Genomic DNA, 23,660 nt, shown 5'->3' with positions numbered 1-23,660 from the left:
AAAATTTGGAACGACCTGCCGGAAGAAATTTGCCAATTCTCCTCACTGGAGGCTTTCAAAAAGGAGACTAAAACCCTTCTCTTCCGGCAGGCCTACCCAGACTGAAAACTGTCCAGAACCAATTGAACCTTTTCCACCACCTCTTTCATCGTGGATTGTGCAATAATTGTGATGTGTTGTTATATATTTTAACTGTGTCCTACTATGTAATTTTAAATTTGGGTGGGAGGGTTAGGCAGGGGTTTTGTCGGTTTTAATGATTGATCTTTATGTACTATATAATGTTGTTACCCGCCTCGACTCCAAAACGGAAGAGGCAGGATATAAATAAATATTTTATTCATTCATTCATTTAACCAGCCTCTGTTTAAAAACCTCCAACGAAGGAGACTCCACCACTCTCCAAGGCAGCGTCTTCCACAGTTGAAAAGCTCTTACTGTCAGGAAGTCCTCCTAACATTGAGGTGGAATCTCTTTTCCTGCAGCAGCAGAAAGCAAGCTTGCTCCATCCTCAATATCACATCTCATTAAATACTTAAACAGGGCTATCATATCACTGCTTAACTTTCTGTTCTCCAGGTCAAACATATCCGGCTCCCTAAGTCACTCCTCATAGGGCATGGTTTCCAGACCCTTCACCATTTTGGTTGCCCTGCTTTGGGCACGCTCCAGCTTCTCAAAATCCTTCTTGAACTGTGGTGCCCAGAAACTGATGCAGTATTCCAGGAGAGGCTTGACCAAAGCAGAATAAAGTGGCACTATTACTTCCCTTGATCTAGGCACTATACTTCTGTTGATGCAGCCCAGAATCACATTGGCTTTTGGCACTGACCCCATGAGTCTTGGTACTGGACACCTTCCTGGACTCTGTCACAAGTGTGGTGTCAAGTCCTGAACAAATCAAGGAACTTTATCCTTGAAGGACCTAGCAGATATTTTTCACAGCAGGTAGCTGTGGGTTTCATACCTGAGTTCTCTGGGTTTATATTGAAAAGTCTCCTCAGCAGTCCAAGTAAAAACAGAGCAATGTCAGTAAGACAACACCACACTATTACAAGCCCATTTCAGTAAATTCCTAAAAGCCTGAAGAAATAGGAAAGTTTTCACTTCTTTATGGCAGGAGAGCAAGGAAGGAGCCAGCTGGGCTTCTCCAGGGAGGGAGTTTCTGATGGAATCCACATTGCACAAGTAATGCATTTTGATACTTCTTTAACTGCCATGGCTCCATCCTATGAAATCCTGGGATTTGAAATCTGTTGTGGCACCAGAGCCCTCTGACACAGAAGGCAACATATCTCACAAAACTTCAAATCCATGACTTCCATAGCTTTGAACCATGGCAGTTAAAGTGGTATCAGGATGTATGATTTCTGCAGTGCAGATTCAGCCTCTGGGAGCAGTGACAGAGAAGGTCCCATGTTCCCACAAAGCAGCCTTGGAAAAGAAAAGGGCCTCTCCTTAAGATCTTAGAGCTCAAACATGCTCATATAGGGAGACAGGATCCTTCAGATAGCCTGGACATTTTCTGGGATTGAGTGCAGAATAGCTGTGTTTCGCTATGACTGTAGTCTTTGTGTCCAGTTGTGCAGGAAAATGTCAACAAATGGGATGCATTTTTCTCCTGCCAGATTAACATAATCTCTAAAAATTACTTGTCTGGATTATAATTCCCAAAAATGCTGTTTGAAGAGTATTGGGAACTGTAGTCTAAAGAAAGAAACTTTTCCAAGGTCTGCATATCAATTCGTTTGAGCAATATATGACTTGGGATGATTCCTGCTTGTTTGTTTTGCTGATGGTTGATTCTTTAGGATTTAAGGAGAAATGACCTCCGAAAACCAAGATTAATTTGGTTTCTCTTAAATCAATAGTGAAATAAAAGTTGAAGCCTGATCAGCCATTTGCTTTCCATAAGAGGAAGGGGGGAGGCATTGCTTTGCTTTGCTGAGAACATCTTAGCCCCATGCAGCAAAATTCAACAAAATCAAACATTCACCATACAGTATAGTGATACCTTTGTTTTTCCTGGCAAGCTTTTAGTTTAAGCTGCCTTTTTATATGTAAGCAGGAGAGCTTCTCATTGGGATGCCTTATTTATCTTTAACACTTTGGGGTGTCTTGTAAATGATTTTGTACTATTTCATGGGGTGATTTGAACTGTTTTTAATGTTTTACTGTGAAGGTGTTTAATTGACTCACTCTAGGAGCTGCCTTGGGAGAAAGGAGTAAACACATTAAAAAGACCCGGAGCAATGGATGCAAGCTCCAGGAAAAGAGATTCCAGCTCAACATTAGGAGGAACTTCCTGAGAGTAAGGGCTGTCCGACAGTGGAACACACTCCTTCCTCAGAGTGTAGTGGAGTCTCCTTCCTTGGAGGTCTTTAAGCAGAGGCTAGATTGCCATCTGCTGGGGATGCTTTGATTTGGATTTCCTGCATGGCAGAATGGGGTTGGACTGGATGGCTCTTACTGTCTCTTCCAACTCTACGATTCTATGATTCTATGATTCTAGGTTGAATCTCCCTTATCTGGAATTCTGAAATACAAAATACTCAAAAAACCAAAACTGTTTTTTCATGGGTGGCTGAGATAGTGACACCTTTGCTTTCTGATGTTTCAGTGGACACAAACTTTGTTTCATATAAAGTTACCTTCAGGCTATGTGAATAAAGTATATATGAAACATAAATAAACTTTGTGTTTAGACTTGAATCCCATCTCCAAAGGATGCAGTTCGACACCACTCTTAAGTGCCACAGCTCCATCCTATAGAATCCTGGGATTTGTAGTTTTGTAAGGTCTTTAACCTTCTCTGCCAAAGCATGCTGGTGCCTCACCAACTACAAATCCCAGGATTTTGTCGGATGGAGCCATGGCAGTTCAAGTGGTGTCAAACTGCATTATTTCTACAGTGTAGATGCACCCCAAGAGACCTCATTTTGGATATGCAAATATTCCACAATCTGGAAAAAAATCTAAAATCCACAACATTCCTGGTCCCAAAAACATTTCAGGTAAGGAAGACTCAACCTGTACATTATGCAGACTTTTCAAGCTTAACTGGGTTCTTCATCAAAGATGTTTATACAGGATTGAAATGCTGGTGATGCTATTTTCCAGCCTGGAAGAATACTCATCCATATCATCTGAACTGAGAACAAAACCAGCAAAATGCATGACTAGCATCTTCAATTTTTTCTCCTGTATGGTTTTTAACACCTTACCTGGTGAAAAAGAAGCTAGTGGAACTTCGAAAGCTTACAACTTGTATATTTCTGCATTTTGGTTGGTCTAGTAAAGGTATCCCTGTTTGGTGGATTTTGGTGTTCCTGGATTTGCTATATGGCCAACATGGCTCCCTGGATGTTCTCAGGCCTACGTTTCGTCTGAGATGTTGTCAGTTAAGATGGTACTGAGGGATTTCAGTGCAGACTGAAGCTGCTCCCCTTATTGGCCTTGTGAGGGCTAGAGACAAAGAGCAATAAAAGATGGATAATAAAATGTCAACTCCTTTTAGCGACTAGAGAAGCCTAGAATCAAAGGATTGGAGGGAACACACCATCTATTTTGCAACAGACTGGAGAAAACAGACACCACGTGTTTTGCAGCAGCTTCTGTCTACCTGCACAGGTATTCCTGTCTGTTGGGGCAAATAGGATCCCAGATGTGGAGTTATGGGGCTAAATCTGAGCCAGAGAATAGCCTCGAGCCTTTGGCAAAGCCCCATATTCTTTGCCAAGGGAGCAGCTCTGCTTTTGCAAAGTTTGGAATTAGCCATCCCCCTCCTCCTCCTCCTCCTCCTCCTTCAGCCCAACAATCTCACTCCTTGCAGCTCGTAAAAGGGCTCAAATTAAAGAGTGCAGGATAAGTGTTGGCAGGCAGTCAAGTGTCTCTCCCAGGAGCCCAGGAGGCAGAGAATTAAAAGGAAACACATGATGCAAAAGCCACCGGCTCCGTCCTCCTTCAGAAATCTTGCTTCCTTTCTCCGTTCTGAAGGTGGAACACACCAGGCTTACAGGGCAGAGTGGGCACCTCTTTTCTGCAAGACACCATCATTTACCCAGCATGACATGGTGGTTTGAGTGTTGGAGCAGCATTCTGGGAGATTAGGGTTCGAATCCCCACTCAGTCATGGAAATCCAGTGGTTGATCTTGGAGAAGTCACATACACAGTCTCAGCCTCAGAGGAAAGTAATGGCCCCCACGGTACATTCATGGACTCTTAAAGCTGGAAGAGATCTCAAGGGGTCATCTAGTCTTCTGCCATGAATGGATGCACACCTGAAAGATTCCATCAAACCTCTGCTTAAAGGCTTAATAAGACTAGATGTCAAAGGGATCTAGCAGTCCTAGTAGACCACAAGTTGATCATGAGTCAACAGTATTATGCAGCATCAAAAGAGGTCAATGCAATTTTAGGCTGCACCAATAGAAGTAGAGTCTCTAGATCAAGGGAAGTAATAGTGCCACAGTATTCTGCCTTGGTCAAGCCTCACCTGGAATAATCCTGGGTCCAGTTATGGGCATCAGGATTCAAAAGGGATGTTGGCAAGTTGGAAAGTGTCCAGAGGTGATCAAAATGGTGAAGCGTCTGGAATCCATGAACCCCTATGAGGAGAGACTTAGGGAGCTGTGTAGGTCTAGCCTGGAGAAGAGACAGTGAAAAGGTGATATGATAACCTTGTTTAAATGTTTGAAGGGATGTCATATTGAGGAGGGAGCAAGCTTGTTTTCTGCTGCTCCAGAGAATAGGGCCCAGAACAAAGGATGGAAGCTACAGGAAAAGAGATTCCACCTCAACATTAGGAGGAACTTCCTAACAGTAAAAGCTATTCAACAGTGGAAGGCACTGCCTGGGAGAGTGACGGAGTCTCCTTCTTTGTAGGTCTTTAAGCAGAGCCTGGGCAGCATTGGTCAGGGATGTGTTGACTGAGCATTCCTGCATGGCAGGGGTTGGGCTGGATAGCCCTTATGATCTTTTCCAACTCTTTGATTCCACTTCCAAAGTAGGAGAGGCCAGCATCTTCTGAGGTGGTCTATTCCACTACTAAATAGCTTTTACCATCAATAATTTCTTCCTAATATTTAGGTAAAATTTTTTACTTGAACACATTGATTCTCCCATATCTGAAATGCTTGGGACCAGAAGTGTTTTGGATTTAGGAATTTTGTTCTCTTTTTTGGAGTTTAAAATACCTGTACTGTATTTGGCTATATGTACATAATGAGTATCTTGGAGATGGGACCCAGCTTTAAATACAGCATTGTTATTGTTCATTGTTGTGTGCTTTCAAGTCCTTTCCGACTTATGGCAACCCTAAGGCGAATGTATCATGAAGTTTTCTTGGCAAGATTTGTTCAGAGGGGGTTTGCCATTGCCTTCCTCTGAGGCTGAGAGCATGTGACTTGCCCAGAGTCACCCAGTGGGTTTCAGCGGCCAAGCTGGGATCTGAACCCTGGTCTCCAGAGTCCTAGTCCAATATTCAAACCACACTGGCTCCAAGTTTAAATACAAACTTCATGAAGGTAATTGTATACAATATTGTATTTTGAAATAATTTTGTGCATGAAACAGAATTTGTGTCCCTTGAACCATCAGAGAGCAAAGTTGGCACTGTCTCAGTCACACATCAAAGAAGTTTTGGTTGTGTTTTGGAATTCCAGAGAAGAGGTACTCAGCCTGTAATGTAAATCCACTGGTTCATCATTCTAGTACCTGGAACAGTAGAAAATGTGTCAGAATTGACTTAAAAGCACAGAACCACAAAGAATACCAGTGTACATTGTGCCAACAGTGGCCAGTGAGGGACAAGACAAGCAGCAGGAGCTCTATGTTGCCTGAGCATCTTGAGTCATTTTCTTCACTTCTGAACTCTGGGCCCATCCACACTGCACATTGTAGCACATGGTTCCATCCTAGGGAATCTAGGGTTCACAAGATAATTTAGGGCCTGAACAGACAGGCCAAAATAAAGCTGCTTCAGGTCACTTTGGAGGTATGCTGTTTAAGTCTAACTAAAAAGATCGTATGTACAGCGCTGTGTAAATTTACAGCGCTTCATAAATAAAGGTTAATAATAATAATAATAATAATAATAATAATAATAATAATCTGACACACATCCTTAGGAGTGGAGCATGGCTTTGGCACAGCTTCCAGCCTATTAAGATGCATGCAGTATTTAAATAGCATACCTCCAAAGTGACCTGAAGCAGCTTTATTTTGGCCTGTCTGTTTGGGCCCTTAGTTTCACAAAATACCTAAAATTCTCAGCCAGAGAGAACGTCTCCAGATTTAATTCCCTTGATCTAAACACTATACTTGTATTGATGCAGCCTAGAATCACATTGTCCTTTTTAGCTGCTGCATCACACTGTTGACTCATGTTCCTTTGGCCCAGCTTTCTAATTGATTGAGGTCATTTTGAATTTTGATCCTATCCTCTGGGTATTTACTCCTCCTCCTAATTTGGTGTCTTCTGTAAATTTGATACACATGCCCTCTATTCCTTCACCCAAGTCATTGATAAAGATGTTGAATAGCCCTGGGCCCAGGACAGAGCCCTGTGGCATCCCACTGGTCATTTGTCCACAGGATGAAGTAAAGGAGCCATTGCTGAGCACCCTTTGGGTTTGGCCACTCATAGAATCATAGAGTTGGGAAAAACTCAAAGGACTAACAAGTCCAATCCAGTTTTGTCATGCAGGAATACACAACCAAAGCCCTCCTGACAGATGGCCATCCAGCCTCTATTCAAAAACCTCCAAAGAAGAAAACTCCATCACTCTCCAAGGCAGCAACTTCCACTTTCAAACAGTGCTTACTGTCAGGAAGTTCTTCCTAATTGTAATTGTAATTATTATATGTAATATGTAATTATATGTAATTACAATTGTAATTGTAATTGGTCAACCAATTAGAGATCCACCTAACAGATGCATTGTCTGGCCCACCTTTTACTGGCTTGTTTGCAAGGATATCGTGGGGGGCCTTGTCAAAGGCCTTACTGAAATCAGTGTGGGTCTCAGTGTGTATGTCAGCACTCCTTGTGACTGGCAACCCTGAAACGCGCCTCCTGGATTCCAGATAACCACCTTGGAGCCGAAATTGAAACCCCAAGAATTCTGGTTGCAGAGTCTCAAGAGGGCTGCTGTGGTGAACTGGCAGAGGGACGGCAGCTGGGAATTGTCCTTGTATTGGTACAAAGGTTGTGGAAGCATCTAGCAGCTTGAGTGGGGTGTCAGGTTCCCAGCAGTAACTGGAGACCCTTATGGAACACTGCCTGGTCTGTTCTCCCTCTTTGGGTGGCATGTGCAGCCGGGAAGTGTGGGGAAAGCCATGCCCCCAGGCTTGCAGGCGTGCATATTAACCTTCAAACAGGGACAGAAATGCAAAGCTTGGCTCTAACAAGGTGGGAAGGAGGCACAGTCCTTGTGGTGGTGGCCGCCAAAGACGGGAGAAGAGACAGGCATCGGAAATGACATCCCTGCTAAAGGAGAATGACCGAGTGCCATTTAGAGAAGGAAATCCTTTGACTTCTTCACCCTCACATGCAAAGGCTAATCATTGCTGTAGGTTTTTCTTCATTGCAGGAGAAAATGAATATTTCTATATGGTTTTCTCTTGCATTTGAATGTCCTGAAGTTTGTTGTTGTTAACTGTCCTCGAGGGGACCCCAACTCATGGCAGCCCTTTGGATGAGACTTTTTAAGAACCCCTATCCTCCACTGCTCTGCTCAGGTCATGCAAGTTCATACCATATCAAATTCTAGTTTGTAACTGTTTGCAAAGTGCCATGTACATTGGTGACACTACATAAATAAATGATGATGATGATGATGATGATGATGATGATGATGATGATGATGATCTAATTACTATTCTATGTAAATATATGATAATATTTACCACTCTATAAATAAATACTATATAAATAAATATATAAAGAACTATACACACATGCGCACACACACTATATAAATAAATGATGATGATGATAATACCTGTAACCTTCCTAACTGAGTCTATCTATCTGTGGCCTTCTTGACTGAGTGTATCCAGTGCAGGGGCTTCCTCTCTTTCTATTACCTTCTACTTTTCCTAGTAGTATTGTTGTTATTTTAAAGAGCCCTGCCTTCTCATGATATGTCCAAGGTATGACCGCTTCAATTTTATCATCTTGGCTTCCAGAAGGAGTTCAGGCTTGATCTGTTCAAGGACCCTTTGGTTGTCCTTTTGGCCCTCTATCGTATCCTCGGCACTTGCCTTCTTTAATAGTCCTGAAGTACAGCAAAGGAATTATTCTGCAGAAAAACAAATGTAATTTTAATGCAGAAATACAAAACCAAATGGAAAGAGCCATGTGTTTTTTGTGATTCCTAGAGGGTCTGAGATGGCTTGGAAGGGACCCCAAGGGTCATCTTTTCCACACTCATTAATGATACAGGAAAGCATCCTTGAGAAGTAGCCATCTGGACATTGCTTAAAGTTGACCGATCGACCACCTTCTAAGAAGCCATCAAATAGCTCTTGCAGTCAGCAAGTTCTTCCCAATATTTATTCAAAGTCCCCTTTCTTGCCATTTGAATTCAGGTGTTGCCCTCTGGAGCAGCAGAAAGCAAGTTGGCTCCATCTTGTTTAAAATGGTTTTTAGCTGTTTTTAATATGGTTCTTAATAAAGTTGATATTTAATTGCTTTTTAACCTTTGTAAATTAAAGTTTTAGTTGGACGTTTTTTAAAATTAATGTGAGCCACATTGGATCCATTTAGGGAGAAAGGCAGGATATAAGTGATTAAAAATATATAATGCAAACATTCCAGATAGCTAAAGATGGTTTTAGCATGGCCACAATAGCCTTGTCTTCTCCAGGCTAAACATCCCCATGTCCCTTAACTGTTTCCCATAGACTTTGGCACCCAGGCCTTCTTGATGGTGGAAAAAGCTCAGATCCATACATATGCATATGTGTGTATGTGAAAGAGGCTACATCCACACTGTAGAAATAATCCAGGTTGATACCACTTTAACTTTCATGGCTGCATGCTATGGAATTCTGTGAATTGTGGGCAACATTTAGCCTTCTCTGTCACAGAGCTCTGGTGCCACAATGAACTACAATTCCCAGAATTCCATAGCATTCAGCCATGAAAGTTAAAGTGATGCCTAACTGCATTGTTTCTGCAGTGCAGATGCAGCTGGAGAAAAGGGAAAGAAAGAGAGGGCATGAGAGAAAGACAAGGACTTAACTTCTGAAATGTTTATGAAGCTGAACGAGGAAAATACAGTGCCACAGAATGCTGGTGCCTCACAAAACTAAAGATCCCAGGATTCTGTAGGATGGAGCCATGACTACATTGTTTCTATAGTATTTATTCATTTGTCTTTTCAGCAGTCCATTGTGTCTGTAGAAGTCCTACCCTTTCAAATGAGTTCATTCTCTACCTTTTGGCTTTTTTTGCTCATCCACCTTTCTCTTCCACCCATAAAAACAGGAGATTCAGTGGGCCCTTGGTATCTGCTGGGCTTTGGTTCCAGGACCCCCCTGGATACCAAAATCCATGTATGCTCAAATCCCATTATATACAATGGGGTAGTAAAATGGTGCCCCTAATGTTAAATGGCAAAACCAAGTTTTGTTTTTATTGGGGGAGAAATATTTTCCGTGGATGTTGCAATCTGTGGATGCAAATCCTTGATCTGGTGGGTGACTATATAGAATTTCTTGAGGGAGAAACACATGGCATGTGAGGAAAAGAACATGCCACTCTCCCTTGCAGCATGGCCACTTCCCATCCATTGCAATTTGCAGACTTGGGGATGCAATTGCATTCTCACAGATCTTTGAGTATTGGACTATGACTCTGGAGACCAGGGTTCAATTCCTCACTCAGCTAGGAAATCCATTGGGTGACCATAGGCAAGTCACACTCTCTCAGCCTCAGGGAAAGGCTATGGCAAAGCTCCTCTGAACAAATCTTGCCATGAAAACCCCATGATGGAAATGACTTTAAAGCACACAACAACAAAGTTTGATCATAGTGTGAGACCTGAGACTTTCTGTGGTCTATGTCCTTTCATCTCCTAACTCCAGAACATTGTGCAATTGCCATGATAAAGGGTGCTTTAGAACATGTGCAGAATCCCATTTCTTTCTCCACGGGATCAAGGGCCGTGCCACAACATGGATGCTAAGAGTGCTGGGGTCAGAAAGTTCCTGGCATCACTCTCCAGCTATGCCTGGGGGATCCTCCTTTTCCATGCTGTACATACTTTGTTTACTGCAGGAAAATGGAAAGAGAAAAAAGAACATTATTTCTTCATTTTCTTTTATGGAAGTGAAACTTTGTCAATCTTATCTAGAAATCCGCACAGCAGGTTTCAATAAGAAGAATGGATTGTAACCAGCCCTGCTTATATCTTTCTTTTTATCGATACTATTGTCTGTGCAATCGTTGTATACATATGAGACGTTTTATGACCTAAAGCTCAGATAAGAAATTTCATGTTAACCTTCCCTCTCTCTTAACCTTCCCAGGATTAGCAGATTTTCCTTTTTTTTCCTTTCTGTCAAGGAAAATACAGAAATGTTGTCTTCTGGGGTTCTGTGTTTTCCCTAACGCTTCAGCCAGGATCCTGTTGGTGACTTACACGTGTGTAAGTTTCCTTGTGGATGTAGTTGGGCATCTATGCCCCATGCACAAAAGCCTCATTCTCCTCAGAGTTGTGTATGTGATGTCACTGAACATGGACACACAATTCCATGAGCCTGCATTTCACATGGGACATGGATGTGCATCCACATTGGGCTGTGCATTTATTCAGTTGCAAGCTTTGCTCAGTTGCACAATGTTGCCATTCAAAACAAGGGAGGTGTCGCACAATTGTCAGGAGTTGCATAGACAGCTTGCCTGCCACAAAAGGTTGGGAATTAGGTGTGATGGGTTATACAGTAGAAATGGCATTGTTAAGTTGTGGTGATTTCAGACACAGGTGCTGAGATAATGCTGGAAGGGAGGCAAGCATGAGCCAAGCTTGTTCAAAGTTGCTTCTGTGGAAGAATCTTGTTATAACAGCAAAGAAGAGAGTGGGAAGGGAATGCGAGGAGAAATGTGTTTATTAATTAAGAATAAAGCCCCCCTGAACTTTGAAATCGTATGTAGATTAATTATGCAATGTTAACTCTTGCTGGTCAGTTCTGACAATGAACAGCAGTGGGCTGGATCTATAGTTTCTTAAATAAAGGGCTTCTGAGTTTTAACTACCAAAGCCTGAACTGGGTATCTGGACTTGACAACAACTAGTATATATTGTATGCTACACAACCCTGATGCAGATTCTTAGCCAAGGAATGCATCAATGACTTACTTCTGGGATGGATCTCTGGTTCCAGATGTGAGCCAGGAAAGAAATGGGGTACAGTCAGCCCTCCATATCCACAGATTCAACCATTCATGGCTTGAAAATATATATTCCAAAATCCAAACCTTCATTTTTCCATTTTATATAAGGGACAACATTTTACTATGCCATTGTATTTAATGGGACTTGAGTATCCATGGATTTTGGTACCAAATCCTAGCGGATACCAAGGGCTCACTGTATATTGTTTTGATGTCTCCTGTTTTCCAGAAGAAAAAGGTCAGCCAGCATTTTTGGATACCTTAAACCTCTTCAGATGACTCCCTTGCCTACTTGGTTATCATCCCTGCAATCATGAGCCATCACCCACCAGACTCCTTGTGGAGAACAAATTATCTGGGCAACCTTCTGTTGCATCTGTCACCTTCTTTGCCTCCGCAGCGGAGTTGCTCATGTTATTTTGGGTGGAGGAGGAAGCTTGTCTGCTGGTCAAACAAAAGACAGCTCCAGGGTGTGAAAATACAAGCTGGTGACAGGCTGCATCCCCTTGCAAGCATTCTTATAAAGAAGCTGCTATGCAGGAAAAGAGGGGGCAAAGAATTGATCCCAAATGAGACGTGTCTGGCCAGGAAGCAGCTCAGAGCTTCACAGAGCAATTAGCCAGATAGTGCCCCCTGATCGTGGAAGGGTAGGGTATATCTTTGTGGCCTTGTCTGCATGGTCCAAATATACTGGCCTCCCCATGTCCTCTCTGCAAGGAATCTGGACAATGCATGGCCCAAACCCCAGTTCTGGTGCAAACAGATGGAATGATGTCCATCACATTCAGCATTAGAACTGGGGCATAACACCCATAACATACATTTTAAAAATTTACTTTTACTTCAAATCTTGCAGAAAGATTGGAGTCCTTCATTGTGACATGGGGGGGGGGGGGGACTGTTCACACATGCATCTCTGGAGCCAAGGTACTTGGGTTTCATCCTGAGTATCTGTCTCATCTGTCTGTCTGTCTGTCTGTGGTCCAAAACACTTTGCAGAAATAATCCAATTTCAGACCACTTTAACTGCCCTGACTCAGTGCTAGGGAATTCTGGCCCGTTCCGCATGAGCGTAAAGTACGTCCCCAGGATGTACTAGGGTTAGGAAAGGGCGTCCTTTACGCGCGCCCCTAACCCTAGTACGTCCTGGGGACGTACAAAATGGCGGCACCCATTCTACACGGGTGCCACCATCTTGACGTTGCGGATGCATAGCATCTGCACGTCCCACAACAGAAGTGACGTCGCGAGTGCGTCATTGGCCACTTGCGGCGCCACTTCCAGGGCACAGAAAGAAGCTGCTTTTTCCAGCTTCCTTTTGTTGTGTCTGGGAACCGCACGGCTTGACCACTGAGGTTCCGGGACGCAGCAACCAGCGGCGCCGGCAGAGCGCCATTTTCAGGCAGTCTGTAACGCGCCTCTCAGAACTATATTTTTGGTGAGATATTTAGCCTTCTCTGTCAGAGAGCTTTGATGCCACAATAAACTACAATTCCAAGAATTCTCTTGCACTGAGACAGGGCAATTAAAGTAGTCTCAAACTGGGTTATTTCTGCAGTGTGTTTTGGACCTGTTGGTCCATCTCCGTCTGTTTGTCATCTCTTTGGCCATCCAGCCTCTGCTTAAAGACCTCCGAAGAAGGAGACTTCACCACTCTCTGAGGGAGTGTGTTCAACTGTCAGACAGCCTTTACTGTCAGGCAGTTCTTCCTAATGTTGAGCTGGAATCTCTTTTCCTGTAGCTTGCATCCACTGTTTTGGGTCTTGTTCTCTGGGGCAGCAGAAAACAAGCTTTCTCCCTCCTGAATATGACATCCGTCCTGAATCCATCCCTTTTCACTTGCTGCCCTTCACTCCTGGAACCTCCTTCCCTCATGAACATGGGTCATCACCTCTTTAACCAGCTTCAAAACTGAGTTAAAGACTATACTGCTCAGGGAAGTGTCCCCAGGCATTACATGATTGTTATCTAATGTTATTTTAATTTGTTGTCTGTCTTATTTTATTAAATGTTAACATGTACTGATATGTATTATATTTAATTATTTTTGTAGAATGTACACCATAGGCAGGATTATTTTATCTATTTTAATTTATTGCATGTACAGTGCTGTATAAATTTACAGTGCTGCATAAATAAAGTTTAATAATAATAATAATAATAATAATAATAATAATCCCTTCAAATATGTAAACAGGGGTATCATATCACTGGATGGTGGACTCTACTTTCTTCCAGGTCTTCAAACAGAGGTTGGATGCCCACTTCTCAGGAGTGCTTTAGCTGTCAACTCTGGCATTGCTTTTATGGGATTGGAATCCTAGAATCCTAGAGCTGGAAGGGCCCCCCAGAATCCATGAGTTCCAACCCCTCCTCAGTGCAAGATATCCAGTTAGAACATGCCCAGCAGGGAGCTGTCCAGCCTTTTTTGATGTCACCCAGAGAAGAGAGCCCACCACACCTTTTTTGGAAACTGGTTCCACTTTTTCAGCTGCTTTTAAAATTCCTTTCTCCTCCTCCCACCTTTCCTCTTTTCTCCTCACCTTAATGCAGGACACATCTGGTTTTATATCAGGTCCCTAGGTCAGTTGGTTTTAATCCATTATAAGATCAGAAAGAACAGAAACAAAATCTAGGGCGTTTTGTTCAGCTTGTAAGTGCTGCGGTTGCTGCAAACTGAGTTCAAAGTGCAAATATAGTTTGCACTCAAGTAGCTCAGCAGAGAGGAGCAAAGGGTGGAAATTTGTCCTTCCCAGTTGGCTCTGGCAAAAGCAAACTGCTGCAGCCTCTCCTACCCTTTTCCCTCTTGACCACATTTTGATGATGCTTGTCCCCAATGTCTCCATTTTTATCTGTAAAATATTGGAGGTATGGATATGGAGAGCCAGCGTGGCTCGGCCATGGAAACCTACTGGGTGCCCTTGGGCAGATTACATTATCTCAGCCTAAGAGGATGGCAGTGGCAAACCTCCTCGGAAGAAACTTGCCAGGAAACCCCTATGATAGGGTTGCCTTAGAGTAACCATTAGTCGGAATGGTTTGAAGGCACATACAGTACAGCATGGTATCAAAAGTGCATTTATGTGCTTATCCTCCATGGTGACATGTGCCGCCCTATGTCAGCAATGCCCTTCTGTAATCTACATTGGACATATGTTTAAATAAAAGCCAGTTAGGTTTAAAGGGGATGCTATTTTTATTTTAGTTTTTCTGCCCCTCCCTTTTTCTCTTGCAACAGACTAACATGAGCATTTGAAAGGTGTGAAGGTCTAGCTTTCCTTTTTAAAATGTAAGCCTTCGCTTCCCTTCTAGCATGAACTGCTCTTCCCCAAAAGCAACATTGGAGCCCCCCTTACACCACTCCCATCCACTCTGGGATGTGGAGAAACCAGTGCCTCCAGCTCCCCACTTCAGCAGCAGGCTTCAGACAAGGCTCTCCTTTTATTCTTTTCCAACCTTGTATTTCGCATTCCCCCTTTCCCTCCCTCCCCCTCTCTCCTGCTTTCCCTCTTTCACTTCTGCGCCTTCGCCATCTGGGTTTGATAGAAAACACACACACATGCATATGCAATTCCACCCAGGCAAGATTATTTTCCTCCATTGGGTTTGTAAAATATATATACACACATATGTGTGTGTTTTCTGTAGCTTTAATTGGCTGGACTTGAACCCAGGCCAAGGCAAACGCACCTGAGGGAGTCTTGTTTTACTGCTCCCTTTGCAGAGGCCAAGGGGAAACGTGGCCGCTGTTGACAGTTGGGAGGGCCATGGTGTGCCTCTCCATTTGGGGAGCCTTTGTGGGAAGGGGGCAGAAGATTTGGCTCTTATTTTGCTGACTGGACACAACAAGGAAGAGGGAAAGGGAGTATGCACCAGCAGCACATCACCAGTGGGGTGAACTATGAACGTTGTTCTGTGTCAGAGGCACCAATGTTGGAGGCTTCTAGCATGGAGGCTGGAGGCTAAGCAAAAAATCTTCATCTGGCTCCTGGACTGCAGCGGTGAGTCCAAGGGAGGCTGCCAGGCACGTGGAAGGCCTCTTGCCCAGAAAAGAAGGGAACAGCATCCACATTTCTGGGTTGTTTATTTGGGGTTTGGGTCAGCTTGACCTCTCGAAGCCTCTGCTCTGCCTTGCCATCTACTCAGATCTTCCACCCTCTTCCCTCCACATCTATCTACCTCACCTTGGCTCCTTCCACATTGCACAATTATAGCAGTGCCATTTCAACAGCCATGGCTCCATCCTATGGGATTCTTTGGGGAGATCTGGCAATAGGACAATGCATAGCCCAAACCCCAGTTCTGATGAGAACAGAGCAGATGTCAGGTCCATTCAGCACCAGGACTGGGGTGTCCCCTCTTAATATGCATTTTACGCTTAATAAAATGTGTATTAAGAGGGGTATACCCTGGTTCTAATGCTGAACAGGTGGAACGTCTGTTCTGTTCTCACTGTGCATTGTCTAGTCTCCCTGCCATGAGGTCTGGGGGAGGCCAGTTTATTTGGACTGTGCAGACAGGGCTTAATTCATTTTTTCAGTTTTCCTTGGGATCAACCGATCCTCCTTTCATAGAATCATAGATTAAAATCATAGAGTTGGGGGCCAAGGGGCCATCCAATCCAATCCTAGTCTGCTGCTCAAGAAGACGTAATCCAAGCCCTCTCTGTGACAGATATCAATCCAGCCTTTGCTTAAAAACCTCCAAAGAAGATGACTCCACCACTCTCCGAGAAAGTGCGTTTCACTGTCAAACAGCTCTTACTCTCAAGGAAGTTCCTTCTAATGTTGAGGAGGAATCTCTTTTCCTGTAGCTTGCATCCATTGCTCTGGGTCCTCTTCTCTGGACCAGAAGAAAACAAGCATGCTCCATCCTTTGAGAAGTCCTGGAGAACAGGTGAGGTGCCAACAGACTGGAGGAGGGCAAACATTGTCCCCATCTTCAAAAAGGGGAAGAAAGAGGATCCCAACAATTATTGTCCAGTTAGTCTGACATCGATACTAGGAAAGATTCTAGAGCAGATAATTAAACAAAGAGTCTGTGAACATCTAGAAAGCAATTCCATAATCACAAAAAGTCAACACGGGTTTCAGAGAAAGAAGTCATGCCAGAAAACCTGATCTCTTTTTTTGATAAAATTACCAACTTGTTAGATGAAGGGAATGCTGTGGATATAATATATCTTGATTTCAGTAAGGCCTTTGACAAAGTTCCCCATGATATTCTTGCAAACAAGCTTGTAAAATGTGGGCTAGACAAGGCAACTGTTACATGGATTTGTAATTGGTTGACTGACCGAAGCCAAAGGGTGCTCAACAATGGCTCCTTTTCATCCTGGAGAGAAGTGACCAGTGGGGTCCCACAGGGCTCTGTCCTGGGCCCAGTGCTATTCAACATCTTTATCAATGATTTGGAGGACAAAATTGGGAGCATACTTATCAAATTTGCAGAGACACCAAATTAGGGGGAGTAGCTAATACCCCTGAGTACAGGATCAAGATTCAAAATGACCTGAATAGACTAGAAAGCTGGGCCAAAGCTAACAAAATGAAATTCAACACAGAGAAATGTAAGGTATTGCACTTAGGGCGGAAAAATAAAATGCACAGATATAGGATGGGTGACACCTGGCTGAATGAAACTACGTGTGAAAGGGATCTAGGAGTCCAAGTAGACCATAAGTTGAACATGAGTCAACAATATGATGCGGCAGCAAACAAGGCCAATGTGATTTTAGGCTGCATCAATAGAAGTATAGTGTCTAGATCAAGAGAAGTAATAGTGCCACTATATTCTGCTCTGGTCAGGCCCAACCTGGAATATTGTGTTCAGTTCTGGGCGCCACAATTCAAAAAGGACATTGAGAAACTGGAGCCATGTGTCCAAAGGAGAGAGACTAAAATGGTGAAAGGTCTGGAAACCTTGCCTTATGAGGAACAACTCAGGGAGCTGGGGATGTTTAGCCTGGAGAAGAGAAGGTTAAGAGGTGATATGATAGCCCTGTTTAAATATTTGAAGGGATGTCATATTGAGGAGGGAGCAAGCTTGTTTTCTGCTGCTCCAGAGAACAGGACCCGGAACAATGGATGCAAGCTCCAGGAAAAGAGATTCCACCTCAACATTAGGAAGAACTTCCTGAGAGTAAGGGCTGTTCGACAGTGGAACAAACTCCCTCGGAGTGTAGTGGAGTCTCCTTCCTTAGAGGTCTTCAAGCAGAGGCTGGATGGCCATCTGTCGGGGATGCTTTGATTGGGATTTCCTGCATGGCAGGGGGGTTGGACTGGATCAGGGCCCTTGGGGTCTCTTCCAATTCTATGATTCTATGATTCTCAACATGGCATCCCTTCAAATATTTAAATATGGCTATCATGTGCCCTCTTAACCTTCTCTTCCTCTTGTGAAACATATCCAGCTAGGGTCCAGAACCCTAGTCTCACCGTGGCTATGCCCCTTTTGGCCCATCTGTCTCAGGCCTATGTTTCTGACATGACTTGTGACAGTGACAGGAGATCACAGCATGGCTGGCAGGGTCATATCTGAGCAGAAAATGATTTATGGGTAGGAACAAAACAAGATTGTGCATCTTCCACTCTACTTGTGCCTTTCCAACTCTCTGCTTGGAGCACAGCAGGGCTTTGGGCTTTTCTGACCCCAGGAGTGGAGAGGTTAAGGGGGCCTTCCTTTCCTTCCTCTGAAAGAGTCAAGGTCCCCACACACATACCTTTGGGGAGGGGGCTGTTTTTCAGGCCAACCTTCAGGTACACTTAGAATCCAGAGAGACCAAAATGAGGCCTTTGTTTTAGGAGCTACAGAGGGCTGTTTTGCACGTTATTGGAATGCAACCTTCTCGTTCTGGTGACTGAAGGAAGGCAGGAATGGTGGGCTGTTTGCTTTGGAGGCCGCCTGCTGGCTGACCCATCTCCTCCGTGCCTGGAAGCAGAGTCATGGCTGTGCCTGGCCCTGGGGCCAAAAGGCTTCTAGAGCCAAGGCACAGCTCCCTTGCTGCATCCAGAAGGAAGGAGGTTACACTGCTCTGGTTTTCAAGATGGGGGGGGGGGGGGGAGAGGCTGTCTCTCTCTGGATTGACTGGCTAACTAACCAACTTTCTTGCTTTGCTCCCTTGCTTTGTATCCTACCTTTCTCCCAATACAGGACACAAGGAGGCTTACAAGAAGTCTAAAATGAGATGAAGCTAAAAAACTGATGACAAAAAAGTTAAAGCACAATTAATCTTGCTAGCATATCAAAGTGGCATTTGTTTTTAGAATCATAGAATTCTAGAGCTGGGAGAGACCCAAGGGCCATCCAACCCACTCCCTTCTGCCATGTAGGAAGGCAGTATCCAAGCCCTCCCTGTGACAGATGGCCATTCAGCCTCTGCTTAAAATCTCCAAAGAAGGAGACTCCACCACCCTCCGAGGCAGTCTATTCCACTGTCAAACAGCTCTTACCATCCGGATGTTCTTCCTAAGGTTTTGGTGGAATCTCTTTTCCTGTCACTTAAAACCATTTCCCCATGTCCTTATCTCTAGAGCAGCAGTAAACAAGCTTCCTACAACCTCCATAGGACACCCTCTCAAATATTTAAACAAAGTATTGGTGAATATTAAATAAAATGGGGAAAGGTCTGGAAACCACCAAGTCCTATGAGGAGCAGCTTAGAGAGCTTCATGTGTTCAGCCTGCATAAGAGAAGGTTAAGGGGAGACATGATAGCCCTGTTCAAATATTTGAAAGGGTGTCATATTGAGGATGAAGCAGGCTTGTTTTCTGCTGCTCCAGGGACTAGGACTTGGAGCAATGGATGAAAACTACAATATAGAAAGATTCCACCTAAACATTAGGAAGAACTTCCTGACAGTAACAGTAGGAACAATAACAAAAACTGTAGCAATGGCAAAAGCTCTCTGAACAAATCTGGCCAAGAAAAACGATTGATAGGTTTGCCTTATGTGTGTATGTGCCTTAAAGTCACCTGTAGACTTATGGCAATCCTATGAAGGTTGCCATAAATTGGAAAACTACTGAATGAAATTGTCATAGATAGGTTCCTAACATCACAATTACCAAATGCAAACGGGCCACATGATTCCTCGCTGATTCCTAGATTCTGAATTAGAATCCAAATCAATGATGCTTCCGATTTTCTTTCGGTAACACTTGGGAGACAATGAAAACTACTATGGTGGAGATGGTGGCTTCCTTCAGCTTCTCTCCAACTCCCCATAACCTCCAACCCAGCTCAGTAGACCTGTGTTGTTGTTGTTGTTGTTGTTGTTGTTGTGTGCCTTCAAGTTGTTTCTAACTTATGACAGCCTAAGGCAACCCTATACTGGGGTCACCGTGTTCCATGGCCGAGCAAGGAATTGAACCCTGGCATCCAGAGCCATAGTCCAACATTCAAACCATTTCACCATACTGACTCCAATAGACCAGTGTAGACTCTTTCTATATCCTGAGTGCTTGCCATGGCTGCTCCGTCCCACTGCTTTTTGGTCCATCCCTGGATAGCACACTCCTCTGGCCAACAACCTGGGCCTAGCTTGTCCTTCGTTCGTGCCCTTCGTCCTCCTTTCTTACTCCTTTTCCACATCCCCAGTCACTGAATTCTTGGGGCTTTTTTTAAACAAGCATTTTGCTTTTGACATTATCGTTAGGAATTTCTGCAGCATGTGGCTGGGACTTGCCAGAGCTGGGATAGGGGGAGAAAGAAGGTTTCTGCTTTCCTCCCCGGCAGGCAGGAGGGCTGGCTGTTGTTGGGATGGTTAACAGAGCCCTGGCTGTTTGACAGGAGCTGCCAGAGAGCCTCAGGTTACCATTGCGGTGGTGCAGGCATGAGGGATTGTGGCTGGATGCCGTGGGGCTGCCTAAGGAAGGGGGGCTTTGGTGAGGACTGAGAGAAGGTGGGTGTGTTCTCAAATCTCCAGCTGCAGCCAGCCTGAAGAATAACCCCCCTTTCCCCCTTTCTTGCTCTCTTTTTTCCAGAGTTCTTGTGTTCTGGTAGCTGGAAGGCCATGGGGAACAGCAGAGCCAGCGGTGGAAGCAGAAGGAGCAGGACTTGAAGGTGAGTTGCAATCGAGGGAGAAGGTAGATGGGTTCCCACCCAGGGCACCAAGGGGCAAAGAGGGGGCTCTTTTTTGGGGTTGTGGTCCTGTTCAGATGCATGATGCACAAGTCACCACCGAAGAAGTCCTTCCAGAGTTGGAAGAAAGAGCTGCAATCACAGCTCAAAACCTCATGTGCCCTATCGGTGGAGCAGTCCTGGGTTGTTCTTTCTCCGCATGCTCATTCCAGTGGAATTTGTGGGGCTATTCCAGAGGCAACCCGGCATCTCTGAGTCATCGTCCACCCAGTCACAACTCCAGGACCCTTGAGTCAGTGGGGGTCGCTCCAAACAATGTGGACTCTGGGGCATCTGAGTCAGAGTGTTGCTAAACATGTGCTCTGGCTCAGCGCACTTCATAGAGGTTTGTGGTGAAGCTGAAGGCATATGTACATTTCTTTCTCTTTCTATGCATTTAATTTGTTCCTCCTATGGTCTTTGCAACTCCAATAATCTCTCGATGGTCCACTTATTTGACTTAGCTATATCCCACTGACGAAAAACAAGACTGCTCCAACATGCAATTAATTTGCAACAATCAAATTTTGTTTGATGGAGCTTTAATAATACTGTTCTGGGACTACTAAAAAGCATTTCTCTCTAATGTATTGGCTTTATCGTGAAGTAAAATGAGTTCCAACATACGGTTGAAAGGGCAGAGACATGCCAATCCATTGCTCTCCCTTTACTCCTTGTAGGAGTTATACCAGATATGGGCTGCTACCACACTGCAGAATTAATGCAGTTTGACACCGCTTTAACTGTCACGGCTCCATCCGATGGAATCTTGGGATTTGGAGTTTGTTTAGACACCAGAGGTCTCTGACAGTGAAAGCTAAATATCTCATATTTCCATAGGATGGAGCCATGGCAGTTAAAGTGGTGTCATAACGCATTAATTCTATAGTGTATTTATTTATTGGATTTTTATCCCGCCTTGCTCCCAAAATGGGATTCAAGGTGGCTTACAAAGATTTGGAAGAGATACTACTAAAACATTAATTACAAATTATTACTTTTAAAAAATTAAAAATTCAATGTATACACTGAATTAGACACAATCTAAATCCAGATGTCCCTCTAATTCTTTTCTAGTAATACCAACGCTTGGAAAATGTTATAATTTGGGAACAGGCAAGAGATTCCGAGAGTTTTAGTTCCCCAAAGGTAACTTTTCCAAGCGGTGAGTGAAAAAAGAAGCCAAACCCATTAGCAGTGATGCATAGTGGTCTCATTGCCTGATCGTCTCCCAGCCCAACCAGAAGCAACCTTTTAATAGGACTATAAACCAGGAAGGTAGAGAGAAACAGGGGCAGTGTGTGCCATTGCATTTATGGGACAGGCTTCCATGGAAGCTTATCAGTTCCTCTGTAGCCTTTTTCGAAAATGATGTAAGATCTTGCATTTGCTTTTGAGGTTGAGAGCATGCCATGCGCAGGGTGTGGATGGAGTGACAGCTCAGTCCTACGTGTTTAACTGGAATTTAAATGACTGTTTTAACTGCAGCCTATTAACTGCATTGAGTCTGCAGGGTGGAGCGAGCTCACGGAGTTGCATTGATGGCTCTCTAATTAACCATTCCTTAAGCAAATCATTTACTTCAGTTTATTTCGGTACTGTGCAAAATATAAAATAGGTGTATGTGCAGCTATTTTTTGTAGCTAGCTAGAGATTTTCTAGAGTTTATTATTTTGGTTGTCTGTGCTCTCCTGGTTGTGAATAATTGTATTGCCCAGTATGCAAATCGATACCTATAGTTTTGATATATAAGGTTTTTGGGATACTTTTTGTTGAGATAGGTAAGGGTTAATGTTTTTGTTGAAGGTGTTAGAGTATTTGGGCTGGCGTTTCATCTGAGTATTGTTTTATTCTTCAGATTTTCTTTAAACAGAAGTTGAAGATTACAGTACTTTTGTACTATTTTTTGTGTCTGACACCTGTGCTAGCAATAGGGCTGCATCCACACTGCAGAAATAATGTCCTTTGACCTCACTTTAACTGCCATGGCTCAATGCTATGGTATTCTGGGATTTGATGTTTTGTGAGATATTCAGCCTTCATAGAATCATAGAGTTAGAAGAGACTGCAAGGGCCATCCAGTCCAAACCCCTGCCATGCAGGAAATCCAAATCAAATCATCCCTGACAGATGGCCATCTACCCTCTGTTTAAAGACCTCTAAGGAAGGAGACTCCACTACACTCCATTGAGGGAGTTTGTTCCACTGTCGAACAGCCCTTACTGTCAGGAAGTTCCTCCTAATGTTGAGGTGGAATCTCTTTTCTTGCAGCTTGCATCCATTGCTCCATGTTCTGGTCTCTAGAGCAGCAGAAAACAAGCTTGCTCCCTCTTCAATATGACATCCCTCTTAACCTTCTTTTCTCCAGGCTAAAGATCCCCAGCTCCCTAAGTCTCTCCTCATAGGGCTCCATGGTTTCCAGACCCTTCACCATTTTAGTCGCCCTCCTTTGGACACATGGCTCCAGTTTCTCAATGTCCTTTTTGAATTGTGGTGCCCAGAACTGGACACAGTATTCCAGATGGGGCCTGACCAAAGCAGAATACAGTGGCACTATTACTTCTCTTGATCTAGACACTATACTTCTATTGATGATTTGTGATGCTTTGGCCTTTTTAGCTGCTGCATCACACTGTTGACTCATGTTCAACTTGTGGTCTACTTGGACTCCCAGATCCCTTTCACATGTAGTTTCATTCAGCCAGGTGTCCCCCATCCTATAACTGTGCATTTTATTTTTCTGCCCTAAGTGCAGTACCTTATATTTCTCCCTGTTGAAGTTCATTTTGTTAGCTTTGGCCCAGCTTTCTAGTCTATTCAGGTCGTTCTTAATGTTGATCCTGTCCTCTGGGGTATTAGCTATTCCTCCTAATTTGGTGTCCTCTGCAAATTTGATAAGTATACCCCCAATTCTGTCCTCCAAGTCATTGATAAAGATGTTGAACAGCACTGGGCCCAGGACTATAAGTGGGTGCAATAGACATCCCTGACATTTGCTGGTATTTTTCCAATTCAAGATGTACTGTACAAGAAAAGGACCTGGGGAAATTAAGAGAGAACACAGTGGTGGTCTTCAAATATCTCAGTCTGTCATGGAGAAGATGGAGCAAGCTTATTCTCTGTTGGTCTAGAAGACAG

The 23,660-nt window shown here is 43.8% G+C and overlaps 1 protein-coding gene across 6 annotated transcripts in view; it reads left to right on the top strand.

Annotated features, from left to right (window-relative positions):
* Positions 1-23,660, top strand: part of IL11RA (interleukin 11 receptor subunit alpha) — a 146,739-nt gene that overhangs the window by 51,216 nt on the left and 71,863 nt on the right. For 5 of the 6 annotated variants that reach the window (XM_089498406.1, XM_089498385.1, XM_089498391.1 and 2 more), the window contains one exon: positions 20,387-20,465. The gene's annotated coding sequence lies outside the window, so the exon portion shown is untranslated. Of the gene's footprint in view, positions 1-20,172; positions 20,213-20,386; positions 20,466-23,660 lie in introns of those variants that run through there. The other variant, XM_089498399.1, reaches the window with a different exon arrangement.

This window comes from Sceloporus occidentalis, unplaced genomic scaffold, assembly GCF_023333645.1.
Source record: "Sceloporus occidentalis isolate IW3139 unplaced genomic scaffold, rSceOcc1.0.p SCAF_1, whole genome shotgun sequence".
NCBI classification, from domain to species: domain Eukaryota; kingdom Metazoa; phylum Chordata; class Lepidosauria; order Squamata; family Phrynosomatidae; genus Sceloporus; species Sceloporus occidentalis.
The sequence above is the reverse complement of the archived record's forward strand: the minus strand, read 5'-3'. Positions and strand labels throughout refer to the sequence as shown.